At 39.3% G+C, this 26,655-nt stretch overlaps 1 protein-coding gene across 5 annotated transcripts in view; it reads right to left on the reverse strand.

Annotated features, from left to right (window-relative positions):
• AHI1 (Abelson helper integration site 1) overlaps positions 1-26,655 on the reverse strand; it is a 96,011-nt gene that overhangs the window by 26,283 nt on the left and 43,073 nt on the right. The gene's annotated exons all lie outside the window — the stretch shown is intronic.

Below are 26,655 nucleotides of genomic sequence, written 5' to 3' on the forward strand. Positions count from 1 at the left end.
GTGATTTTCAACCTTTTTTGAGCCGCGGCACATTTTTTACATTTACGAAACCCTGGGGCACATTGAGCGGGGCGGGAGGGGGGGCTAAAAAAAGTTTGGACAAAAAAATTATCTCTCTCTCCCTTCCTTCCTCTTTCTTTCTCTCTCTCCATCCCTCTTTCTTTCTCTTCCTTCCTTCCTGTCTTTTTTGCTCTCTTTCTCTCCCTCCTTACCTCCCTCTATGTCTTTCTCTCTCTCTCTTGCTTTCTTTCTCTCTCTTGCTCTCTTGCTTGCTTTCTCTTTTTCTCTTTCTCTCTCTCTTGCTTTCTTTCTCTCTCTTGCTTTCTTCCTTTCTCTTTCTTTCTCTCTCTCTTTCTCTCTCTCTCTTTCTTTCTCTCTCTCTTTCTTTCTTTCTCTCTCTGTATCTTTTTCTTTCTTTCTCTCTCTCTTTCTTTCTCTTTCTTTCTCTTTCTTTCTCTCTCTTGCTTTCTTTCTCTCTCTGAGCTTCGCGGCACACCTGACTATGTCTCGCGGCACACTAGTGTGCCACGGCACACTGGTTGAAAAACACTGCTCTAGACTATACAGATTGAGTTCATGAAGTCTTTCCTGAGACTTCATTAAGTCTTTCCTTAAGTCATGCCCTTGTTCATAATGATCTTTTCATGAAACACAATTAACAGTTTCAGCAGGTAGGCAGCTCAAATGTAACTGAGTGGATATTACACCCAGTAATGCTGAGTGTATTAAATGGGTATTAAATACAGGAGTTATTAAATGGGTATTATGAAACAAAATATAAAGTCCTGAGTTAAAAAATAGAAAATACTGATTAAAACCCCCCCTGAAAACAAAGCAAAGCAAAACCCCAGACAATTTTATTTTAAAGTAGTTTCCCATTCATTCAAATCTACATTCAGGTAGCTGCATATTCAGTAATTCGGTATTTGCTAACATCTGGATGGACATCCTTCAATTAAAGTGTCGGTGATATCAGCTCATTAATTGCCTCATTTCACAACTGGTAGGAGTTTTTAGGTTGGGATTATTCAGGTGCACTGGCATGGGTCCATGGGAAAGCTTGCAAACTCTCCATCTGCATTTTGCCTACCTAAGCGAGTGGTATTAGTCACCATTATAAGAAATTTCCTCACAAATATTTTAAGACATATACTGGAAGATATATACGTAATTACATGGCATCACCTCAAAGAACTAACTTGTCCAGAGACTTACAAATTCATCACGGGGGTAGCAGCTTCAACATTAGCAAGGCAATATATATTCTACATATTAGGTTTTCTATTATAAATGTGGCTTGACATATCATATATGTTGGTCGATCCTTCTTGGCTATCTCACTGTGAAACAACTGACTGCAGGAAAACTTATTGTGGACAATTTCTTGCGGGATAACTCAATGTGATAAATGTTATTGGCCACTATTTCTTTGATATTATTTCAATTTCTGTCAATGGAAAGAACATAAAAGAAACAGTGATGGATAACATTTTATCATGTTGAGTTATCCTGCACAAAATTGTCTGTGGGCAATTGTGTCACAGCAAATTGGCCAGAGAGAGTTGTCCTGTGACTAGTAGGATGCAGCAAGATGACCGAGGAAAGTTTTCCTAGACCCCAATAAACAAAGACCTGTCCACTCTAAAGTTTCCACAGTGATATAAGGTGTGTTTATAGGAGCTACCAAGCAGCCTTTACACAAGAGGAGGAAAAGCCACACCACAGGATGAAAACCAGAAGTATATCTGGACCGTCTTCTGCCGCACGAATCCCAGCGGCCGATTAGGTCCCACAGAGTTGGCCTTCTCCAGGTCCCGTCAACAATGTCGTCTGGCGGGCCCCAGGGGAAGAGCCTTCTCTGTGGCAGCCCCGGCCCTCTGGAATCAACTCCCCCCAGAGTTCAGAACTGCCCCCACCCTCCTTGTCTTTCGCAAACTACTTAAGACCCACCTATATTGCCAGGCATGGGGAAATTGAGACATCTCTCCCAGGCTTTTTATAGTTTTATGTATGAAATGCGTGTGTTGCATGGTTTTTTAAATGAGGGGTTTTTAGATGTTTTTTAATATTAGATTTGTTTACATTGTCATACTGTTTTATTATTGTTGTGAGCTGCCCTGAGTCTTCGGAGAGGGGTGGCATACAAATCTAATAAATTATTATTATTGCTATTATTATTATTATTATTATTATTATTATTATTATTATTATCATCATCATCATCATCTCCACTTAAAAGAAAAATAACACTTTCTGAGGACCATAATTTTCACCATGTTGGACAGGGAAGATAGATGTTTTGAGAGAGGAGTGAAGGAATCAATTTATTTTATTTATTTATTTATTTTGTCCAATACACAATAATACACAATGAAGGTAATAGAGGACACCTTTGAGAAAAATATATTAGAGAAAGAATAGAAAAGAGAATACACTGTATAGGAATAAAATATATCAATGTGAGAATAGAAGAAAAGATATAGGGATAGAAGATATATGGGATATAGGAAAGACAATAGGACAGGGGTTGGAAGGCACTCTAGTGCACTTATGCATGCCCCTTACTGACCTCTTAGGAATCTGGAGAGGTCAACCATGGACAGTTTATGCTAAAGTGAACATATTCCTTCAATACTGGCACACCTTAGACCCAACCTGTTTCCCATTTTTTAATGCTACTCTTGCGGGAAAATCAAGACCATTTCAAGGTTCACTAGGAAGGTTACACTCAACAGCCCAACTAAGAGAAGGATTTAGAGCAAGGATCCCTTAATGACTCTCTGCTTATCGCCTAAGAAGTTAATTCAGATTAGGTGTGAAATGAAACCACTTTAGAGAAAATATATGGGGTCTCTCTAGCTAATTTTCTCAGACTGAAGATGCTACTTGAATAAACAGTGAAACATTTCAAAGAAAAGAAGTCCAGTTGCCAGAACTCAACTTCTGGTCTAGTTGGAGACAGTGTTCCCTCTAATTTTTTTTTTGGGGGGGGGGGCGGAAAAGTATAGTGTCTGAGCGGCAGTCCCTTCGGGACTGGGCAGCACAGAAATAATAAATAAATAAACAAACAAACAAACAAACAAATAAAAACCCCACCCTGTTTTGCCTCAGAGAATTTCAAAATAAAATACTGTACTGTGTGTCTATAACAGTGAGCTCATAATAGGGCAACTCTATCAATATCAAAATGCCACTTAAATAGTTGAGCTAGTTTCAAACTAGATTTTGATTTTCTTTCTCTCTTCCTTACTCCCATTCTTTTTCTTTCTCTTTTCCTCCCTCTCTTTTTTCTATCTGTTTCTCTCTCTTCCTCTCTCTCTCCTTCTCTCTCACTCTTTCCCTCTCAGCTTCTGGGCAGGTTTGGAAAACTCTGAGTTGATGATGATTTTTAAGTGAGCGATTGCTCACTGCTCAGCTTAGAGGGAACTATGGTTGGAGATCTATTTTTTAACATATAGTTGAAGCATAAATTTATTTGCGATGGCGGTCAATATGTCAGGTGGAGGTTGTGGAGGTTTGATCTCCAAACTTGTGGATTGATTTCCAAACATTTCATTTGGAAACCAACCCGCAAGTTCGGAAAAAACATGTTCAGGTTCTAAACATTTCATTATTAGGCTTGGTAACCTTTTTAGTGGAGTTTAAACTCCATTGAAGATGTTACTTAGTCTGGCAATGAAATGTTTGGAAACCAAGCCACAAGTTTAGAGAATGAATCTCCACTCCCATAAGTTTATTCATATATACACAATACAAGGGCAGGGATATAAAAGCATGATTGATTTGATTGTTTATTATAAAAGATCACAATAAAAGATAGATTTTTTATTTTCATAAAAAAATAGTGAATGATCACAAAGTGGTCGTAAGAAAAGCTGGTGGAAAGCTGATTGGAACAGAATGAAAAGAATGCTACAAAATTGTACCAACAAACATTGTCCATAAAAAGGGCTAAGGAGATAATACTGATTAAAACAGCAATTACACCATGTCATTTATTACAATTCCTACCCCAAGCCTGTCTGTCTTTCCGTCTCTCTTCCTCTCTCTCTCACACACATATACATACAGAGTGTAACACTATTTTTGTAATTTGAATAAAAAGTAACAAGTTCTTGCTGATGCCACAACCACAGACATGTGTGTGGAGTTATATTCACCCCATGTGTGAAAAAGGATGATCAGTGGGTTAGAAAAAAATGCACGTAAAACATAATGAAATGCATTGTATAATGTATAGCCTGAGAAAAAGAAAAAAATGCAAAAATTGTGAAAGATGGAAAAAAAGAAATGGCTAAGATTAAAAGAGAAAAAAAAAATGCAGAAATTGTAAGAAATAAACATGGTTCTGAATATGTGTGAAGAGGGCTAAACAAGGAGTCCCAGGACATTGAATGTAATAATATAATAATAATAATAATAATAATAATAATAATAATAATAATAATAATAATAATAATATTCCATTAATGATTTGGGATAAAACATGGATAAGGAAATGTCGGAAGAACTATTTAGAGACTTGTATAAGAATCAATGTATGTTGAATACTGGAATTGAAACTATTGATGAAGAGGAAAACATACATGTTGTAACTGCAGAAAAATAGCAAGGCTGCAGATGTAGATGGTGCAACTAGAAAAAAAGTTGCATTATTGTGATTTGCTTATAGAGTGGCTGTGCAACTGGTTTAACTTGACAATGTAAACATCTTGTTATAGTTACATATAAAAGGATGCACGTAGTAAGTAAATGAAGAAAAATGGGGGGGGGGAACAAAACTCCAACCCTATGGAATTAATCTATTTGTCCCTGGGAAGATGTTTAGCTGAGTTGTGATCATAAGAGTAATAATTGGGAAATGCAGATTGGCTTTAAGTCAGGCAGGATGCGCAGACAATCTTTCAACTCTTTAGCAAGTCATTAAGAAAAAAAATAAGAGAACACATACAATTAAGTGAATAGGCTTTGAATGTTTTATTTAAATATGAAACTGAAAATTAGTTGTGTGAAAGGAATGGTATATATTTGAGGATATTTAGGAAATTATTCATTATTGAAGGAGGACTAAATGAGGATGAATAATTTCTCTTTGGTTATTTAATGTACAGTATTTATAGGTAAATGTATAAGAAATGCTAGTGGTGTTATTACTCCTTTGTGGGATGGAGATGTGGACATACAGTATATCTCAATTTTGCAAGCTTTGTAAGAAGTTACTAAGTTCATAAGATAAAAGAAAAAGGTCTAAGTGGGTTACACAAATTAAAGTGAGATCAAATAGAAAATAATTACTAAATGAAGAAAATCTATAATACCAAAAGACTTAAAAGCTAAATTATTAAATGGGTAGATTCTATAGTAGGTAAGATATTAAAATACAGGATACCTAAGTATCAAGCTACCATGCCACCAAAATGCTAAACTTGTGAATTAATGAATGTACATGTATTTTACTATGCAAATGATCCCTTATTGATGGTGAGATCTCAAAAAAGAGAAAGTTTGAAAAGCAAAAGACAATGTGGTATCCGGACATGGGGGAAACAACCATGGGTTGGCAAGGGGGAAAAGATTGAACTTCCATATAGATATAGAAGTTTTCTTTCATTAAAAAAAAAATTCTGCCAAGCAACAGATGTCATGATTATTTCAGATAAAACTGAAATCAACAAGATCTGAGCAAGCCAGTACAGTACATCTGTCAGTAGTCAGCTGGGAAAAAAACTGCACAATCCAATGTATTTTAAAGAGAATAGCCTGAAGCTGGGGTGGGCAGAAAACACAGATTGGGATCTAGTGGGTGATTTCTGGGCAATGTGCAATAGATCAGTAAGTGTTTGCAATTCAATTTCTTGAACAGTAGCAATCATTAAATCATTTCCCCCCACTTAAATTGGACAGTTTGGGGTTTCCAGGTGTAGACACTTATGAAAAGACAACAAACATAGTTCATTTCAGGGACTGAAAAACAGTTCACAGGATAAGAATGCGCTTAGAGGCTTTCTGTGCTTTGATATTTTAAAGTGTTTATCTCTTGAATGCAGCTCTAACTAGTGAAGTTCTATTGAGAAATTCAAGGACATTTGGCAGGTCAATCCACCTATAGAGTTTAGAAGGGAGGGGTCTTTAATCGTCTAACTTCTGGAAACACTGTTATCAGGGGTGGGTTCCTCCCAGTTCGGAACAAATCGCCAAACCCCTTAGCGACCTGTTACTGACTTAATTTTGGTGTCATGGATCCGGTTCCGTCTGTGCTGGTCTATGCTTGCCACCATCCTTTTCCCTAAATTTCTGGCCATTTTTTGTCGTTCCAGTGTTGGTTATGACCTATAAAGCCCTTCATGGCACCGGACCAGATTATCTCCGGGACCGCCTTCTGCTGCACGAATCCCAGCGACCAGTTAGGTCTCACAGAGTGGGTCTTCTCCGGGTCCCGTCAACTAAACAATGTCATTTGGCGGGACCCAGGGGAAGAGCCTTCTCTGTTGCGGCCCCGGCCCTCTGGAACCTGCTGCCCCCGGAGATTAAAATTGCCCCACCCTCCTCGCCTTTCGTAAGCTCCTTAAAACCCATCTCTGCTGTCAGGCATGGGGGAACTGAGATATTCCTTCCCCCTAGGCCTTTACAATTTATGCATGGTATGTTTGCGTGTATGTTTGGTTTTATAATAAGGTTTTTTTTAGTTGTTTTAGTATTGGATTGTTACATGCTGTTATCATTGTTGTTAGCTGCCCCGAGTCTACGGTGAGGGGCGGCAAAGAAATCCAATAAATAATAATAATAATAATAATAATAATAATAATAATAATAATAATGCTGTGAAAAGAGCCCTCCTGCCCACCCCTGGGTTAATACCGACCTTTATTTCTTCACTCGAATCACAGCTGATCAGCTTCTCAGCTGTGTTTTGGGCTGAATCTGCCTTCGGAGCATACACGGAAGTGAAATCATACAAAGGGACATGCGTATGTGTGAGCAGAGCAACTGTGCGTGTGTGAAACATCGAGATGAGAACCATTGGCAAAGGTAAGTGGAACCCACCCCTGATTATTAATCCCAAACTATATCAGGGACCTGGATACTGTAATGTATAACCAGCGATAACACAGCTATTCTCCAGAAAGACCTTGACTTTGTTTCCGAATGGTAAAATATCTGGCAACTCCAAATCTCAATCAACAAATGCTTTGTTCTACACGTTGGCAAAAAGAATCAGAATACCAAATACAAGCTGAATAAATAAGACTTTACAGACAACCCTCATTCTGTAAAAGACCTTGGAATACTCATATCAAATGACCTAAGTGCCAAAGCCCACTGCAGCAACATCGCCTAAAAGGCTTGAAGAGTTGTTACCTTAATCCTACGTAGCTTCTGCTCCGGTAATCCCACACTACTAACCAGAGCATACAAAACTTTCGCCAGACCAATCTTTGAATACAGCTCATCTATCTGGAACCCACTCCACATTTCAGACATAAACACTCTAGAAAATGTCCAGAGATACTTTACCAGAAGAGCCCTCCACTCTTCCACTTGCAACAGAATACCCTACGCAACTAGACTTACAATCCTAGGTTTAGAAAGCTTAGAACTACGTCGCCTTAAGCACGATCTAAGCATAGCCCATAAAATCATCTGCTACAACGTCCTTCCTGTCAATGACTACTTCAGCTTCAATCACGACAACACACGATACAAACTTAATGTAAACTGCTCTAAACTCGACTGCAGGAAATATGACTTTAGTAACCGAGTAGTTGATGCATGGAACTCACTACCAGACTCTGTAGTATCACCACCTAACCCCAAAACCCTTAGACTATCTATGGTGACCTCTCCCAATTCCAAGGAGGTCAGTAAGGGGCGTGCATATGTGCATCAGCGTGCCTTCCGTTGCCTAGCCTAATGTTTCTTTATTACTAGTTATTTACTGAGCCGCCCTGAGTTTTCGGAGAAGGGAGGCATACAAATCTAATTAATAATAATAATAATAATAATAATAATAATAATAATAATAATAATGATGTATATGAATATTATATCTTTATACAGTGATCCCCCGGGTATTGCGACCCCGATCATTGCAAAATGGCTATATGGCGATTTTGCAACCCGGAAGTAAAAACACCATCTGCGCATGCGCGCCCTTTTTTCTATGGGCACGCATGCGTAGATGGCGCCGGGCAGATCAGCTGCTGGGCGGCTTCCCTAGGTCTTCCCCCTCTTGCTGGCGGGAGGGCGAGCGGCGGGCATCAGCGAGGAGTTTCCCCACCGCCCACGCAAACTCCTCGCTGCCGCCCGCCCGCCCTTCGCCCGCCCACGCCGTTCATTCTCGCCGCTTCCCAGCTGAGTCCTGAAGCGAATTCGCTTCAGGACTCAGCTGGGAAGCGGCGCGAGCGAGCGCGAGCGAACGGCTTGTCCGCCGCCCGCCCTTCGCCCGCCCACGCCGTTCATTCTCGCCGCTTCCCAGCTGAGTCCTGAAGCGAATTCGCTTCAGGACTCAGCTGGGAAGCGGCGAGAATGAACGGCGTGGGCGGGCGATGCGCGAGCGGGCGGCGGACAAGCTGAGTCCCCTTCCCAGGAACCCCAATCTTCGGCTCCTCGCTAGCGCTGCGGAAGTAAAAACACCATCTGCGCATGCGCAGATGGTGTTTTTACTTCCGCAGCGCTACTTCGCGAAAACCCGATCATTGCTAGGGGTCCTGGAACGGAACCCTCGCAATGATCGGGGGATCACTGTATTTCAAAGTATAAAGTACTTTTGTACTTGACAAAACAAACAAATAAAATGTGTGCAATGTGTATAGATTAGATACATATGCAACAACACAATTTCTCTTTTTCCCAGAATAAACCTATATTAAGACTTGGAGTTTGGTATTCAGGAGTGGCACAGAATGGGGAAATTCAAGTAAGGTGAAGAAAATCCACAACTAATGCACGAGATTGTTCTTTGAAAGAGATAACTCTCCTTGTATCTCTTTCAACGTTCTCTCTTCTATCCTTGAAGCAAGAGCGAGGGGGGTACTGCCAGAACAATTTCCTAAAGACAGAAGCACCATATATTCAAGCACTGTATATTTTTGCTTTACTTTATGGCAAGTATAAAAGGAAATCAGAGCTTCAGCAGGTTCAGCCTTTTAGAACTTTGCTCCATGATCTAGCTAAAATGGAGAACAATTTTTAAACAGCCTTTAGTTTTGGGGATTTTTTTTTCTTTGAGTGCCCTTAAGTCAGGGTTCAGGAAAACTTAGTAACTGCCTGGACAAGTCCCAGATGTTTTGGTAATGTTTTAGGAAGTGGTTTGCCCTTGGCTTCTTTCTAGGGCTAAAAGATTAGCCTAAGGTTACCACCACCACCTGAGTTTGTGCCTAAGGCAGGCTAGAATCCACAATTCCTTTTTTTTTTTTTAAAGCAAGATTTTCTTCATACATCTACTGTATTACCTGCAGAGTATAAATTGAGAGGATAAATGGATTTGGCATTGTCAATACTGCAGGAATAGGCCTTTCTGTTAATAATGCTCATCATTTTTGAGGCCAATAATCAAGAAGTAAATGATCATGTAGTGCTGTGACAACTGAGCCATCTAGAAAATACTTTAAATATAAGGTGGTGTAAGGTCTTAATTCAGACATTCGTGTATACAAATACAACTGTATTATTTTTTTTGACCGTTGTGTAGCCTATAGCTATAGCTACACAATGTCTTTGTAGGCTAACTAGGGCAGATTCTGCTTAACATGATTAAAAAAACAATAACAAATTATATTTAATAATTTAATTTCAATAGACATAATTCTTGTGTATAGAACTACATATTTGAGCTGCAATATTCAGCATTAGTTCTTCCTAAAGTAAATAGCTACATTGAGATAGAGACAGAGAGAGGCAGGCAGGCAGACAAACTTGTTTAAATTGGCTGAAGGGAATACTCGTAACTCAAGGGATTTCTTGATAACAATTTGTTCAATGCATGGTATATGGCTGCACCAGGGGTGGGTTCTAACTTACTTCATTGCCGGTTCAATTCTCCCTGTGCTGCATGTGCCAGAAAAAAGAAGAAGCCAAAAACAAGATGGTGACTGCAGGTACAATGCTGGAAAATTGGCTTCTGCGCATGCTCAGAAGAAAAAATAAATAAAATTTTAAATTTTTTTAAAAAATTCAAAAAAAGATGGTGGCGCCCACAGACCAACGCCAATCAAACCAGTTCTGTGACATAATCGTGACATCACCAGCAGGTCACTAGTAGTTTGAGCAAACCAGGCCAAACCCAGAGGAACTCACCTCTGGACTACATGGTGTAGAATCTTTCATATATTATTTACAGGATGCTGCTGTTCTACATCCTCGGAGAGGGGCGGCATATAAATCCAACCAACCAACCAACCAACCAACCAACCAACCAACCAACCAACCAACCAACCAACCAACCAACCAACCAACCAACCAACCAACCAACCAACCATTCCTTATTTATTTTATTTATTTATTTATTCTATTTTTATGCCGCCCTTCTCCTTAGACTCAGGGCGGCTTACAACATGTTAGCAATAGCACTTTTAAACAGAGCTAGGCTATTGCCCCCACAATCCTGGTCCTCAGTTTACCCACCTCGGAAGGATGGAAGGCTGAGTCAACCTTGAGCCGGTGAGGAGCTTTGAACTGCTGACCTTCAGATCTATAGTCAGGTTCAGTGGCCTGCAGTACAGCACTCTACCTACTGCGCCACCCCGGCTCATTCCTTCATAGTGTCTTGACTATGGAAGTTATAAAACATGAACATATATTTACAAAATATTCTTTCACACGTTAATGACAATAACAACAACAACAACAGACACTCTAATTCTAGGACAAAGCCTTTCCAATCCATATTAGAATAGATTTTCCCCTGGAATCCCAGGCAAACTATACCTAATTCCAATGCCTTTCCCTGGTCTCGCTCTTTCCAAAGATACGGTTTTGGAATGATGTACACTGTGAGGGCCTTCAAATCATTTGCTAGCATGAACGGTAAATCTCATCACAGACTGATCCATCTGAGTGCAACAGTGTGATGCATTTTTTCAATTTGGGGAAATCAAGGTTTTATTTAATGGAAAACTGGACCAGGTCAAGATCCATGCCCTCACCACAGGTTTAGATAATGGCAAGGACAGTGGCCGATAATTAGAAGCAGACTGGTGTCATAGAAGAAAATCTGGATCTTGAATGGGTCACTGCATGGTGAAGCAATCCAACATAGACCTTGCTCAAGAATAGGGATCAACGGCAAAAAAAGGGATTCAATATACAATGCAGTGCCAAATAATAAGAAGCTGGGTTTTAGGCACTAGGTATATGCTATTTTAGTTAAAGCCCAATACATTTTATGGATTTATTTATTAGATTTATAAGGCTGCTCAACTTAAGCAATGGGACTCAGGATGGCATTTGGCAAAAACAAACAATACACAACAACAACAACAAAAATAGTCACACAGTATTAAAAAAGCTACCTAATATATAAAATGTAACCAAACACGACAATTAAACAACCAAAGGGAAACTCCACTCAGCTGGACCTAAACACCGGAGGGGGGGAGGGAAGGCAAGTCTTAATAAATCCAATAAATTAAATTATTTTTTTCTAAAGGCAAGCAGAGTTGATGCATATTGGAAATGGGAAGGGGAGCTAATGCCATAGCAGAGAGGCAGCTAATGAAAAAAGCATGCGTTTCAAATCCTTCCCGATGTCCCCAATATGTGTAAGAGACAACTAACGTGGATGGGTTTTTCAATTTCAACCATGGAAGTTGAATATTCTGGTTGCTAAATTGGATGAAGAAAAGGAGGGGAGACAGAGAGGAGCAGAATGCAGAGCTCCAAGCTATAATGAAGTAAGACCTGTTACATCAAATATAAAAGCAACTAAAGCCAGAATTTTAATTAGAGATTAGAATCAAATACATTTAACAACTAACACACCCATTTAATGATTGCTTAGGTATCTTATGGAAAGGCCATTGCATTTTATTTTCATTTGTTTTAAAATCCTGGTAGAATAGAAATGGTCCGGGAATGACATTCCCTTCCCTTCCTTCAGTGGCAGGTATATCACAATGTGTTTGGTATAATTTATTCATTCATTCTCATATGGAACTTGGGATCACATGCTCCTCCAGATACAGGGATAGGGTACCTCCTTCTAGTTTGAACACTGGAGGGTGGGTGAGTGGGAGGGGGAGAACTGAGAGAGGGATTTGGAAGATGAGGGTAGGAAGAAGGGTTTGAAGAGAATTTTAGCTATGGGCAAACTTTTTGTCAGAAGACAGGTTTATGAAGATAGATCCAGCACCAAATAAGGCTGGGATTAGCCTTATTGATTAGCCTGTTGATAATGTCACATTTTTTATTTTAATGGGAATTTATTCAGGTCGTTTAAGTTTAAAAAAATCAAACCTAATTTGATTTTTTGTTTAAGTGACAGCAAGGTGATTGTGATATTTTCTATTTTTACATGTTCCCCTTAATCGTATCAACATGGATAGATAGATAGATAGATAGATAGATATAGATAGATGGAATAGATAGATAGATGGAATAGATAGATAGATAGATAGATAGATAGATGGAATAGATAGATAGATAGATGGAATAGATAGATAGATAGATAGATAGATAGATGGAATAGATAGATAGATAGATGGAATAGATAGATAGATAGATGGAATAGATAGATAGATAGATAGATAGATGGAATAGATAGATAGATGGAATAGATAGATAGATAGATAGATAGATAGATGGATGGAATAGATAGATAGATGGAATAGATAGATAGATAGATGGAATAGATAGATAGATAGAGATAGATGGATGGATAGATAGATAGATAGGTAGGTAGGTAGGTAGATCGATAGATAGATCGATAGATAGATAGATAGATAGAGGAAAGAAAACAGGAAAAATAAATTCTAAATCAGGAAAGGTGGTGGTGATTTAATGGAAGTAGAAGTAAACGAAATATTGTTTACAGGTACTCCTGTTGAATGGGATTATGCTTTAATTTTGAAAAAAAAAAGTTTCAAAATTTTAATTTTGGAAAGAAGAGATTAAGAAAAAAAAACCCACCACCATATGGAAGGGTACATGACTTGAAGTCATAGCACTTTTCCTTCCACATTGAAAAGAATTATATACATTTCAATCGATTAAGACATCCGTTAGTATCTAGGAAACTGAGATTCAAGCTCACATTTAGCCACAATGACTCACTGGGTGATTATGTCTCAAGCCTCAACGTGGTTTTATTATTGTGGGGATAAAAGGATCAGAGGGACAAGAAAAAGCCTCCGCCAGATAAGCAACTAATTCACTATGGTGCCATCAAACTCACATTTAAACAGACCAAATTTTAAGCGGTTTAATACTGGTGCTGAGCAGTTCATAACTTGATCATTAACTAGTGGTAATTGACACTCTTCCTCCCTTGGTAAAGAGGAATAGGTGGTTGTGGCAATCCACCTTTGCAACTAGTTTTTCTCATCCATTTAGTTCTGACATATTTTTCATGAGCTTAGTAGCGCTCCAATCCACTTACAAAGATAATCCTCAATTTACAACTGTAACTCAGCTGCTCTTCCATGTGACGGAGCTGATTCTACAACTTTTTTGCAGTGGTTGTTAAGCAAATCACCATAATCGTAAAGTGAACCCATTGTCCACAATGGCATCCCCCCCCACCTGCTGGAAACTAAATGTAAAAATTTAAACAAATATTATAAATTGTGAGTCATGTGACTGTGGGATATAGCAAATGGCCTTAAACAAGGGCCAGTTATCGAGCGTCCAAAATGTGATCATGTGACTGGGGGCAGGTGGCCACTGGAACTTTGAATCTGGATAATAAATATTTTTTGAGGGGGTCTAAGCAACCAGATTACCTCCGGGACCGCATTCTGCTGCATGAGTCCCAGCGACCGGTTAGGTCCCACCGAGTCAGCCTTCTCCAAGTCCCATCAACTAGACAATGTCGTTTGGCGGGACCTAGGGGAAGAGCCTTCTCTGTGGGAGCCCTGGCCCTCTGGAATCAGTTGTCCCCAGATTCACACTGCACCCACCCTCCTCGCCTTTCACAAAAGTTTAAAGACCTATTTGTGCCACCAGGCTTGGGGCCGCTAGACCCTAGCCCCCTGGCCAATGAGTGTACTGTAGTATGTTTTGCTGTGTGAATGGTAATGAATAATTTTAAATCTTATTAGAGTTTTAAAGTTTTCTAATATATTAATTGGATTTTTAGATATGTATTTGGTATATTGTTTTTCACATGTTGTGAGCCGCTTACATAAGTGGTATTTTACTCCCGTTCAACTCGCACACTTTCAGCAGAATGTCAGGGGGAATTGTTGGCATGGGTGTCAAGATAAAGGAGGGTTTATGCATGTTTTGGAAATGCCCGATAGTGCAGGAATTTTGGCAAAAAGTGAAAGAGGATATCAATAGAATGCTAAATATACAATGGACAATCACTAAGGAAATGGCAGTACTAGTTAAAAGCAATGCGATGGGAGAATTTAGAGAAATAAAAAAAGCAGCAATAGAAAGCGCTCAGGCAGTAATAGTTTTGGGTTGGAAGGATGCGACAAAATGGACAATGCAAAATTGGTATAGGTACATGGTGAACCATATTCGATTTGAAATTATGCATAAAAGGATAAATTCGGATAATGAAACTGACTTGAGACAACTGATGGGACGGTGGGACAAGGTAAGATGATATATGACGAGCAGAATCCGAGACCAAGCTACAAGAAATAAATTGGAATCACTCTATAATATGTAAATAGATATATTGCTCTTGGGTCAAGTGGACTATACAAGAAACACCCCCGATTTGGTGGTGGGGAATGTGTGTGTGTCTGGGTGGTGGACACATTTCACTATGCACTGTTTTATGTTGTGTGTATATAAATTTGTTAAAAATTATTTTTTAAAAAAAAGACATTTTGTGAGCCGCCCGAGTCCTCAGAGAGGGGTGGCATACAAATCCAATAAATAAATAAATAATAAATAAACCAAATCGCAAGTCAAAGACAATCTTTATGAGTATCGTTTTAACACATGATGTTGCTCGTAACAACTGGTTTTGCTCTGCAGTATCAGTGCAGTATCTTTGGATTTGTTAAGATGAGGGAGGGGGGAACCTGATCCATCGGGATATTACTTGCTCACTCAAATATCTCTTTGAACTGGAACATCCTTAATTGGCATGAACCAAAAAGAGACAGTCTCATGAATCAACAAACATACTATTGATGTACTCTCTTGCTTAGAAACATAGAAACATAGAAGACTGACGGCAGAAAAAGACCTCATGGTCCATCTAGTCTGCCCTAATACTATTTCCTGTATTTTATCTTACAATGGATATATGTTTATCCCAGGCATGTTTAAATTCGGTTACTGTGGATTTACCAACCACGTCTGCTGGAAGTTTGTTCCAAGGATCTACTACTCTTTCAGTAAAATAATATTTTCTGCATCTGCTGCCCTACTTTCTCTGCAACCAATAAATCTTTATGCCCATGTAAGTATTGCAGTGCTGTTGCAATGCTCTGGGTTTAAGTTCCCTGACTCTCCTTCCCACTCTAGTGTAGTTACTATTGCTTCCACCTAAAGATGCTTTTATCTGATGTTCTTCCTATTAACCCATCTCATTAATCTCTGTTCCCATGCCTTGCTGACAAAAAAAGGAAGAAAATTCCAATTAAAAAAATGAAATAAATGCTCTATTTTTAATTTATTAGCCAGCAGGGAAAAGCACATTGCTAGGGACAATCAGTATTTCTGCATAATCCATACTATTTTTCTAAAGGAAAAATAGAGAGTGTAAAGTTGTCTTTTTAGCATGCAAAAATGATCAAGGTTGAAATAAACAAACATACAGTGATCATGAAATACCTCCGCCCCATGTACAAAGTAACATTCCAAGTACGATTGGAGGATGATGGGATGAATCTAGGAATAATATAGCTACAAAGAATTCTGCTGCAAAGAATCCAAGATACATTAAATGTTCAATAACTGACCATGCATAGATAATTTTAAAAACAGCTGAAATAAAAAGTGTAAGTACCATACAGAGAATAAAGCATAAACTTAAATAATGCATTTATCGTATCTACTCAAGTAACATTCCTTGAATCAGAAGTTCCATTACAAATGCCTCTACTTGCAAACGTTTCAAGATAAGAACCGGGTGTTCAAGATTTTTTTGCTTCTTCTCAAGAACCATTTTCCACTTACAAACCCGAGCCTCTGAAACTGTAATCGGAAAAGGCAGGGAGAAGCCTCTGTGGGGCCTCTCTACAAATCTCCTGGGAGGAAACAGGGCCGGAAAAGGAAGGGAGAAGCTTCTGTGGGGCCTGTCTAGGAATCTCCTGGGAGGAAACAGGGCCTCCACCCTCCCTGTGGTTCCCCCAATCGCACACATTATTTGCTTTTACATCCATTCCTATGGCAAAAATTGCTTCTTCTTACAAACTTTTCTACTTAAGAACCTGGTCACGGAATGAATTAAGTTCGTAAGTAGAGGTACCACTGTATTTGGATTTAGAAGCTGAAACCACTAAACTTCTCAAAACCTTTATGACAAATAGAGGGAGACGAGGGTTTTCTTGATCCTCTTAATCTCTTGGCAGTTTTTGATAATGCCAATCACTGCCCCCATTTGGATTGTTTTCATGAGTTGGAATCCTTGTTTCCAATCCAATTTACAGGGACAATCTCAGAAAGTAATGGGAGAAAGTAGCTGAAATAATTGATAACAATGGGATATATGGGAGCTACGCGCAGCTCTATTTCTCTGTACCATCTTATACAAGAAAAGCTGTACATGTTTTAGACCAGTTCCTGGATGCAATGTTGAGTAGAAGGTAAATAAACTAAAACTGAATCTGACCGAAAACTGGTGGGTGGTGGTTTCTAGTCATAAGAACTGGTAAGAATGCTTTGTTCTCAATGGGATTCCACGCCTTCTGAAAGAGCAGATAACTATCTAAAAATTCAGGCAAAGGCATTTCATGCATAATAACAAGCTCTATTAAAGTGAGTATCCCATAGGCTAGAATTTCTGCAAGCAGCCTATATGATCTAGCACAGTGGTTCTCAACCTGGGGACCCCTTTGGGGGTTGAATGACTGTTTCACAGGGGTCGCCTAAGACCATGGGAAAAGACAAATTTCCCATGGTGTTAGGAACTAAAGCTTCTATTCTGGCACCTTGGAACATATTTTTACAATCCGACCAATCAGACATTTACAGTGGAGGTGTCCCCTCTGACCTTCCTGCCAATCAGCTTAAAGCTCTGTTGGGAGAATTGGCACTAGACTTATAGTTAGGAGTCACCACAATATGAAGAACTGTATTAAGGAATTGTGGCATTAGAAAGGTTGAGAACCACTGAATTCTAGCAGAATTTCTTCTCTGTGGCGATCCAAAGCTCATCACATTATTATTGGAAGAACTAAATGTACATATTGAACAGTTCAATAGTTCATGGCTTATGTTACAACCTGGGTACACTCATAGGTAGTCTAAAAAAACATGTAGTTTGTAAAGGATAGATTTATTAAATCTGAATCCAGGAATACCCCTTCTATCTTGTTACAAAATTGCATCTTGATTCAGATTATCTTTACAAAGCCTGTTGGGCATAATGCTTAAGAAATCAGGCTAGGAATTGGGAAATGAATTTGGGTATGAAGCCAGCTGGGTGACCCTGGTCTAGTCATTTTCTCTCTGAGGGCTAGGAAAGAGACGATGGCAAAACACATCTGAAAAGCCTTGCCAAGAAAACTGCAGGCACCTTCCAAACAGTATCCAGGAATCAGATGCCATAGGAAGTAAGGGGAAAAATATGACAGCTAGCCCATCCATTCAAATTTCTGGAACTTTCAGATTCTATTAGATAGAGGTGGTAGTTGAAATATATAGTAGGATCTCTCTCTCTCTCTTTCTCTCTCTTTTTGGTCTGGCCATCTGATATATTTGTAGTGATTCAGTTGTAACATCAGCCCAGAGTTCACTATATTTCCAACACTGCCTCTTGTAAACTTTTACTAATATTACCTTTATTTCATTTTAATGTCATTTTATTTCGAAGACTGGAACCCCACCCTTTCTTTATTTAAAAGCCTTGATGACCCATTTGATTATGCATTGCTCTGACTGCTAACAGAGAAGTTATATTGTTGAGTAAAATGCTTGTAAAGATTAATGCATTGTAAGACACACATTCGCTATTGAGTAAGAAAACTCTCAAAATAGAGAGTTACCTATTCACATTTCCATTCTTTCAAGATTCAGCTTATCCAGGTCATTATTTTATTTAATAATCAGGATTTATAGTCGGTGATTATTTAATTAATTAAATTTATACCTTGCCCACCACCCCAATTTGGATGGCTTACAAACGATAAAAAGATAACTATAAAAATGATTAGAATTGAAAGCGTGAACAAAAATTAGAACCAAGAAGAGGAGTGGCACAGTCATCTTACTCCATCAACCACCTCCAGCAAAAGGCACTCCCATCGGGCCCCAAGCTGCGTGAAAATCATTAATAGGCTCTGCAACAAGGCCCTATGGCTGGAAAAAGTAGAGCAGGATACAGTGGTACCTCTACCTAAGAATGCCTCTACTTACGAACTTTTCTAGATAAGAACCGGGTGTTCAATATTTTTTTTGCCTCTTCTCAAGAACCATTTTCCACTTACAAACCCGAGCCTCTGAAACTGTAACCGGAAAAGGCAGGAAGAAGCCTCCATGGGGCCTCTCTAGGAATCTCCTGGGAGGAAACAGGGCCTCCACCCTCCCTGTGGTTGCCCCAGTCGCACACATTATTTGCTTTTACATTGATTCCTATGGGAAAATTTGCTTCTTCTTACAAACTTTTCTACTTAAGAACCTGGTCACGGAACAAATTAAGTTCGTAAGTAGAGGTACCACTATAATCCCATTTGGGTGAGACAGCTCCTCAGATACCCTGCTCCCATGCCATAAAGGGCTTTAAAGATAATGACCAACACCTTGAATTGGACCCGGAAGCAAACTGGTAACCAATACAGCTCACACAACGCCAGTGTTACCTATGCCATGTTAGGGCCTTCAGAAGTGTTCGCGCCACTGCATTCTGCACCAATTTCCAAACATACCCTTCAAGGGTCTGTTTCTTTGAATAACTGCCACCAGCTCTTTCAGTCTAAAAGAACCTACTGAGGGTGCACTGAGTACATTTGGAAGAACCCAACCCCATCCAGAAGTAAAGATTATAAAAAAGTAGATGGGTTCAGCTGTTGTTCCCCATCCAGACCCCCATAGGCTTCCAGGCACTGCTTAACCCAGTTAACAACAACAAAAAAATCTAAATATATGAATCTATAAACCTGTTCAGCACTTATAACTTCAGAGCAGAAAGTATATTTATAATATTTAGATGGCTTCACATCACAGAATAGGTAACAGCATGCTCAAGCAGCCTAATCAAATTTGAATTAGTTAACCCATGCAACTGAGGACAAGTTACACTCCAATTAATAGAGAAAAGTTAGTCCTAACCAAATTTTACTAGGATTTGAACCTTGTCTGCCACCCCATGTCCAGTCAACAAAGCAGTGGAAGTGATGTGCCGGTGCCTGGAGGCTGTTGGGCCTGGATGGGTGTCAACAAACTCAAACTCAACCCAGACAAGACGGAGTGGCTGTGGGTCTTGCCTCCCAAGGACAATTCCATCTGTCCGTCCATCATCCTGGGGGGGGGATTGTTGACCCCCTCAGAGAGGGTACGCAACTTGGGCGTCCTCCTCGATCCACAGCTGACATTGGAACATCATCTTTCGGCTGTGGCGAGGAGGGCGTTTGCCCAGGTTCGCCTGGTGCACCAGTTACGGCCCTATTTGGACAGGGAGTCATTGCTCACAGTCACTCATGCCCTCATCACCTCGAGGTTCGATTACTGCAACGCTCTCTACATGAGGCTACCTTTAAAAAGTGTTCTGAAACTCCAGATCGTGCAGAACGCAGCCGCGAGAGCCATCGTGGGACTTCCTAGATTCACCCACGTATCTACAACACTCCGTGACCTGCATTGGCTGCCGATTAGTTTCCGGTCACAATTCAAAGTGTTGGTTATGACCTTTAAAGCCCTGCATGGCATTGGACCAGAGTACCTCCGGAACCGCCTGCTCCCGCACGAATCCCAGCGACCTATAAGGTCCCACAGAGTTGGCCTTCTCCGGGTCCCGTCGACTAAACAATGTCATCTGGTGGGCCCCAAGGGAAGAGCCTTCTCTGTGGTAGCCCCGGCCCTCTGGAACCAACTCCCCCCGGAGATTAGAACTGCTTCCACCCTCCTTGTCTTCCGTAAACTACTCAAGACCCACCTATACCGCCAGGCATGGGGGATTTGAGACATCTTTCCCCCAGGCTCCTTATAATTTATGTTTGGTATGTATGTGTTGTCTGCTTTTAATATGATAGGGTTTTAGTTATTTTTTTTAATATTAGATTTGTGCCACTATAATATTGTTTTTACTATTGTTGTGAGCCGCCCCGAGTCTTCGGAGAGGGGCGGCATACAAATCTAATAAATTGAATTGAATTGAATTTCCATAATCAGAAAACTATTGCATCATTCTTGGCCAGAACTTGTATTAAAGTGGATCTAAACATCAAGTTTCATTTCAAGGTTCCAGAAACTACTTTGCGATCACTTAGATGCTTATTCTCCAATCCTGATCCCCATATATACAGTGATCCCTCGGTTAGCGCGGGGGTTACGTTCCAAGACCTCCCGCGCTAACCGATTTCCGTGTTATACTGGATGCGGAAGTAAAAACACCATCTACGCATGCGCGCCATTTTTTTCATGGCCGCACATGCGCAGATGGTGGAGTTTGCGTGTGGGCGGCGGGGAAGACCAAGGGAAGGTTCCTTCAGCCGCCCAACAGCTGATCTGCTCCGCAGCGCGGAAGCAGCGAGGAGCCGAAGATGGGGTAAAGGCAAAGGGGAAACCCCATCTTCGGCTCCTCGCTGCTGCCGCGCTGCGGAGCGGATCAGGTGTTGGGCGGCTGAAGGAACCTTCCCTTGGTCTTCCCGCCGCCCAGGCAAAGGGGAAACCCCAAGATCGCTTGCCGCTTGCCGCTTTGCAGCTTGGAGCCTTGCTTCCCTTCGCTGCAATAGGCAAGCGGCAAGCGATCTTGAGAAAGAGAGAGAAAGGAGGGCGACTTGCCAGTCCACGCCCCCCTGGATGAACAGCCTCGCATGGCCCCAGCGCCGGGCTCCGCTGTTGCCTCCGCCCCCATTCGGCTCTGCAGCTGAGAGGCCTTCCCGGCAGAGCCCTCCCCAACAGCTCCCGCCGCCAGCGCAAAAAAGAAAAAAAAAATCCCCAAAAGAGGCAGGCACAAAGCGGGGGCACAAGGGGAGCTGCCCGGCAGAGGTTGCTTTTTTTCTTCTCGTGGGCAAGTGGAGGGGGGGAGAGAGAAGGGAGGAAGAGAGTGTGAGAGAGGAAGAAAGAGAGAGAGAAATGATAGAAAAAAGGGGAGAAAAAAGAGAAATGAGAAAATGATTGAAGCATAGTGACAGGAAAGAAAGAGAAAGAGACAGAGAAGTGACTCTTGGTGATGACGTATGACGTCATCGGGTGGGAAAAACCGTGGTATAGCAAAAAAACCGTGGAGTATTTTTTAATTAATATTTTGTGAAAAACCGCGTTGCAGCGTTTCGCACTAATCGAGACCGTGCTAATCGAGGGATCACTGTAATTGGAAATAAACTTATTTACTTCACTCCATTTAAGCATATTGTATAGAGAACCAACAGTTTGCCAACTAAATAACTGTTAATGTTCTTGGAAATCCATCCAAAAATCTATCCTGCGTCTTTAAAATTGTAATGCTCAATTCTAATGAACAAAGATTTTAGATTATACTTATCATTTTGCATAATCACTTAAAACAAATCCTTCTGCAATTGAAACTTGATTTAAAACTAAAACCGTAATTTTTTCCTGATTATTTCAAGGATTTCATAATGTAAATCCATATTGACTGCAATCTTGTTTTAAAAAGTCCTAAAATATCTACTGAATTGAATTCTACTAGATCTTTTCCACAAAGCTGAATTAAGGTTCCTCTCCCTCTTATTTTCTGTATAATTAAAAAAAGCTAGAAACATATTTTGGCAAGTTATTTGCACAATACTACGTCATACCTTGGTTTTGCAATCTACAGAGATCAATGCCAAGTAGAAAAGTAATGCTTGATTTAATCCACACCCTTGTATAATTTGGCTGAGAGTACTTCCTTTATCCTAAAGGCACAGCAGTAATTATCCTAACATACACCAATTTCACATAAATAGGAGTTTTCTCATGATAAATCTTTGGAATCTTCAAAGTTTTGCAGCTAAAGCGTTCAGCATTTCTATACTTTTCAGCTAAATATTTTTAATTAACATGCCTAGGAGTAATTTATAACAAAGAACACTTAATGGAGGAATCTGTGCAGTCTTGATTTCATTGTAAACACAATAAACAAGCCAACATTTTTTTAAAAAAGTTCTACTATTCTGACATTTGTATTGTCACTTTTAAGAGATTATCAATCAAAGAGAAGATTTTGAAGCAGAATCTTTTAAATGCGTAATGTCATTGTTATGGTTATTTTCATGAAAAACCCATACCAACAATATCTTGAACAGAGAGTTCCATCAAGAATTGTGTGTTCTGGGATGTGTTTTTAAAAGCAAGAACAAGTAGACAATTTTGCAGCTTTCTTGCTGTTTTTTGCAATCACACCATTCATTGGGTTTTCTTTTCTCAAGCATTTTGTGTGCCCTTTTAACAAAGCGAGATTCAGTCATTTTCTTGGGTACAAACTCATCTCCCCTTAGGCAACAAGCTCTGAATGAATCTTTATCTGAACTTCCCTTAGCAGTCCCAAGAAGAAGAAAGCAGTTCCAGGTTTTGTTTCGTTTTGAAAGGGAGAAAACAATCTTAATGTGATTAGTTTACTGAAGGCAGGTCTAGAAATAGCATAAAGCAGCACTTTGGCTGATCTTGGAAAAAGTTAAAAAGGGTTTAACCTGGTTTGGATTTGAATGGAAGACCAGCAAGAAATATCCAGGACTCTGGAGTATATTGGGAAGTTGAAAAACAGCCTGGAACTCAATAGTGGCAAATAATTTTCATACTGTGGTCAGAAACACCATGTAGCTGCCCCTATGGGAGGGGTAGGGAACCATGGCCATTTAATGACTTGTGGACTTCAACTCCCAGAATTCCTGAGCCAGTTGTCATAAAAGGGCCAAGATTCCCTTCCCCTGCTCTAGTGGTACGTTACTTGATGCATCTCTGAACATCTTTTAGCCAAATAACTGATCAGCTATTATATTGCTTATGTACAAAAACCTTGATATTTGCCTTTTATTAAAATGGCTGGCTTTAAAATAGCAGCAGAGGGTTTTTGTCTTCCATGCAATCTGGACTATATCCTTTCCTCACACACACCCGCCGCCCCCCCCCCAAAAAAAACCCCCAAAACAAAACACATGCTTCCTGGGTTGCGCTCGTTAATATTGTATCACTGAATTGGGCAGAGTAAGAATTTAAGAGTAAGGAAATTAAGGGGCTGAAATTATTCCTTGAGATTCTCCAAAATAGGGAAACTTGTTGAAGGCTCTATTTTTTTACATTGCTCTGTATTTTTACAAGCCTTATTTTATTTTAATCAGATTTCTATGCTGCCCTTTTCCTGGGACTTAGGGCGGCTCAGAGTAAGGAAATACAGTATGTATGTATGTATGTATGTATGTATGTATGTATGTATGTATGTATGTATTAAATTTGTATGCCGGCCCTTTCCGAGGACACAGGGTGGCTCACAGCATATAATATAAGAATACAACACAGAAAGCAAATCTAATTAAATTTAAAATTACAATCTAAAAATTCAATATTTAAAAAACAATCATACCAATTCAATCAATCTCCATAAATATTGCAAGATTGTAAATTTCATGGCCACAAACAAGATTTTGGATTTCATTCAGGATTCTTCCCCTTTTTTTCTTTAATGTTGAAATAAACAACATTTTTCTCCAGATGCTGAAGTATCCCATAAATTTTGGGGAATTCTTATAAAATACACAGATGCAATCAGTTTTTCCTAGGCAGGGCTTCACACACAACATTTTTCTCCAATTAACTTTTTCTTTCTTTCTCCCAAATCCTCTACGCAGTACAACATGCCTACTTATTCATGCAAACATACCACTATAATCTAATCAAGATATTTTTCATAATGGCTAAGAAAGATATTAATGTATTAGATGTACAGTATTAATTATGTAACTATTTAAAAAACAGATGGCTGTCAGATTCTAGAAGAATGGAGCACATAAGGAATTGAAAACAATGATAGGGCTTAGCTTATATACAGGTTGTACTTTCCCATACCCTCACTATACTTATATGTATAGTGAATACATATATGTATGCATATTTGTATGTATCTTCACTATACATGTATACATGCATAGATACGCATAGATACACATACACACATATACACACACATAACACATGCATGTATGTATACATATATTCTTACATGTATGTATACTGAAGGCATAGAAAAGTACAACTTGTATATAAGCAAAGCCCTACCATTGTTTTCAATTATGTGCTCCATTTTTTAGAATATGTATTATATTATATGTATATGTATGTTATATGTACAATGTTTGTGTGTGTGTACATATGCATATACACACACTCTACCTACCTACCTACTTACCTCTCTCTCTCTTTCTCACATAGATCTATCTATCTATCTATCTGTCTGTCTGTCTGTCTGTCCGTCCGTCCGCCTGCCTACGTATGTACCTACCTATCTACCTACCTATCTATCGGAGGTTCAGATGAACAAATCTACTCTTTGTAAATCACAAAGTGATTAGGCATATAATATTTACCAAGTCCCACTAAATATCCAATGCTTTGAACCTTCAATGTAAAAATGCTGAGAAAATTGTTCTCTAGCTTTTATTAAATATTATATTTCATCACACTCAACTATTGCCAAAGTTTGGCACTATAGCAAGTAATGCTCACATGTTGTTGGCTGATAGAGATACACAGTCCTTTATTATTTATTGCTGAGAAAAAAAAAGTTATATTGTAATGTAATTTTTAACAAGCATACGCCACTAACATATAGTGTCTGATTATTTGTCACCTGAAATTCACTTTCTACATGATTTACAAAGTAAATAAAATTTACAAATTAATAGAAGAAAAACCAAATATATATCTGCTACTTATTTTGGGGAATGGAATAAAGCAACTTCCTCAATCTTGATTCCCTTCTGACAGGTTTCAACTTCCCAAATCCCTCTTGGCCATGTGGAGGCACAAGGCTGAATAAAACTATCTTGGAGAAAAACTTGGGTTGTCACAATATTGCCACAGCTAATGGTGACAGATATACAAAATCTTTTCCCACGTCTTTCTAAAAATGATATTCTTATAGCAGAAGAATCATAGCAATGAGCCCAGAAGAGATAAACAGAAGTTCCATTGTCACCTAAATGTTATGAATGTTCTCATGGGAACTTTGATGAAATAATGTTTCTTCTCCTAATGTTACATTGGTTATTCTAGAATTCCAATGGCACTAAGATATTGTTTGCATTTTTGTTTTGCTTCATTCACTAAAATAATGTGTTTTTTTTTAAAAAAAGAGCTGACATTAATCTGGTCAATAAAATGCCCAGTTTAAGATCACCGCTACAAACTGAAGTTCTTTCAATAATATCTATAATATATGGAATAATTTACATAGTATGAAGAGTTAAAAATTATTAACATATTGCATTTGTAAAATCTAGAATGGCACATCATTAATCAATTAAGATTCAAAGAGCAGTGGAGACCTGATTTTATTTTCAACAGATCTGCCCTTTATGGGGATTTTAGGTTTGGGTTTTGTTTCTAGAATTTTATTTTAGCAATTTTCACTTAATATGCCTTTCTTTCCTTGGTGGGTTAGAAACCAGGAGACTATGAGTTCTAATCCCACTTTAGGCATAAAAGTCAGCTGTTGACCAGCCACTTTCTCTCTCTCTCAGCCCAACACACCACACAGGGTTGTTGTTCTGAGGATAACAGGAGAAGGAAGAAGTATTGTGTATGTTCACTGTCTTGAGTCACTTATAAAGTAGTAAAGGTGGGATACAAAACTCAAATAAATAAATAATGCTACAACACACCAAAACTGTTGTAGACTATTTATGGGACTGCCTCCTGCCTCATACCTCACTATGACCAGTAAGGGCCCACAGACTCAGTCTTCTCTGGGTCCCGTCTACCAAACAATATTGGTTGGCGGGACCTTGGGGAAGAGCCTTCTCTGTGGTGGCTCTGTCCCTCTGAAATCAACTGCCCCCAGAGATCCGTACTATCTCCACCCTCCTGGTCTTCCAAAAAGCAGTTAAGACCTGGCTTTTCCAACCTAAGTTTGATTCCAGTTATTTGTCATTCAACTTTGCATCAATGTTAGCTCTAAATGCATAGATTAGAGTAAATATTATTTACACACAAAAA

The sequence above is a fragment of the Erythrolamprus reginae genome, chromosome 1, assembly GCF_031021105.1.
Source record: "Erythrolamprus reginae isolate rEryReg1 chromosome 1, rEryReg1.hap1, whole genome shotgun sequence".
Classification (NCBI taxonomy): Eukaryota; Metazoa; Chordata; class Lepidosauria; order Squamata; family Dipsadidae; genus Erythrolamprus; species Erythrolamprus reginae.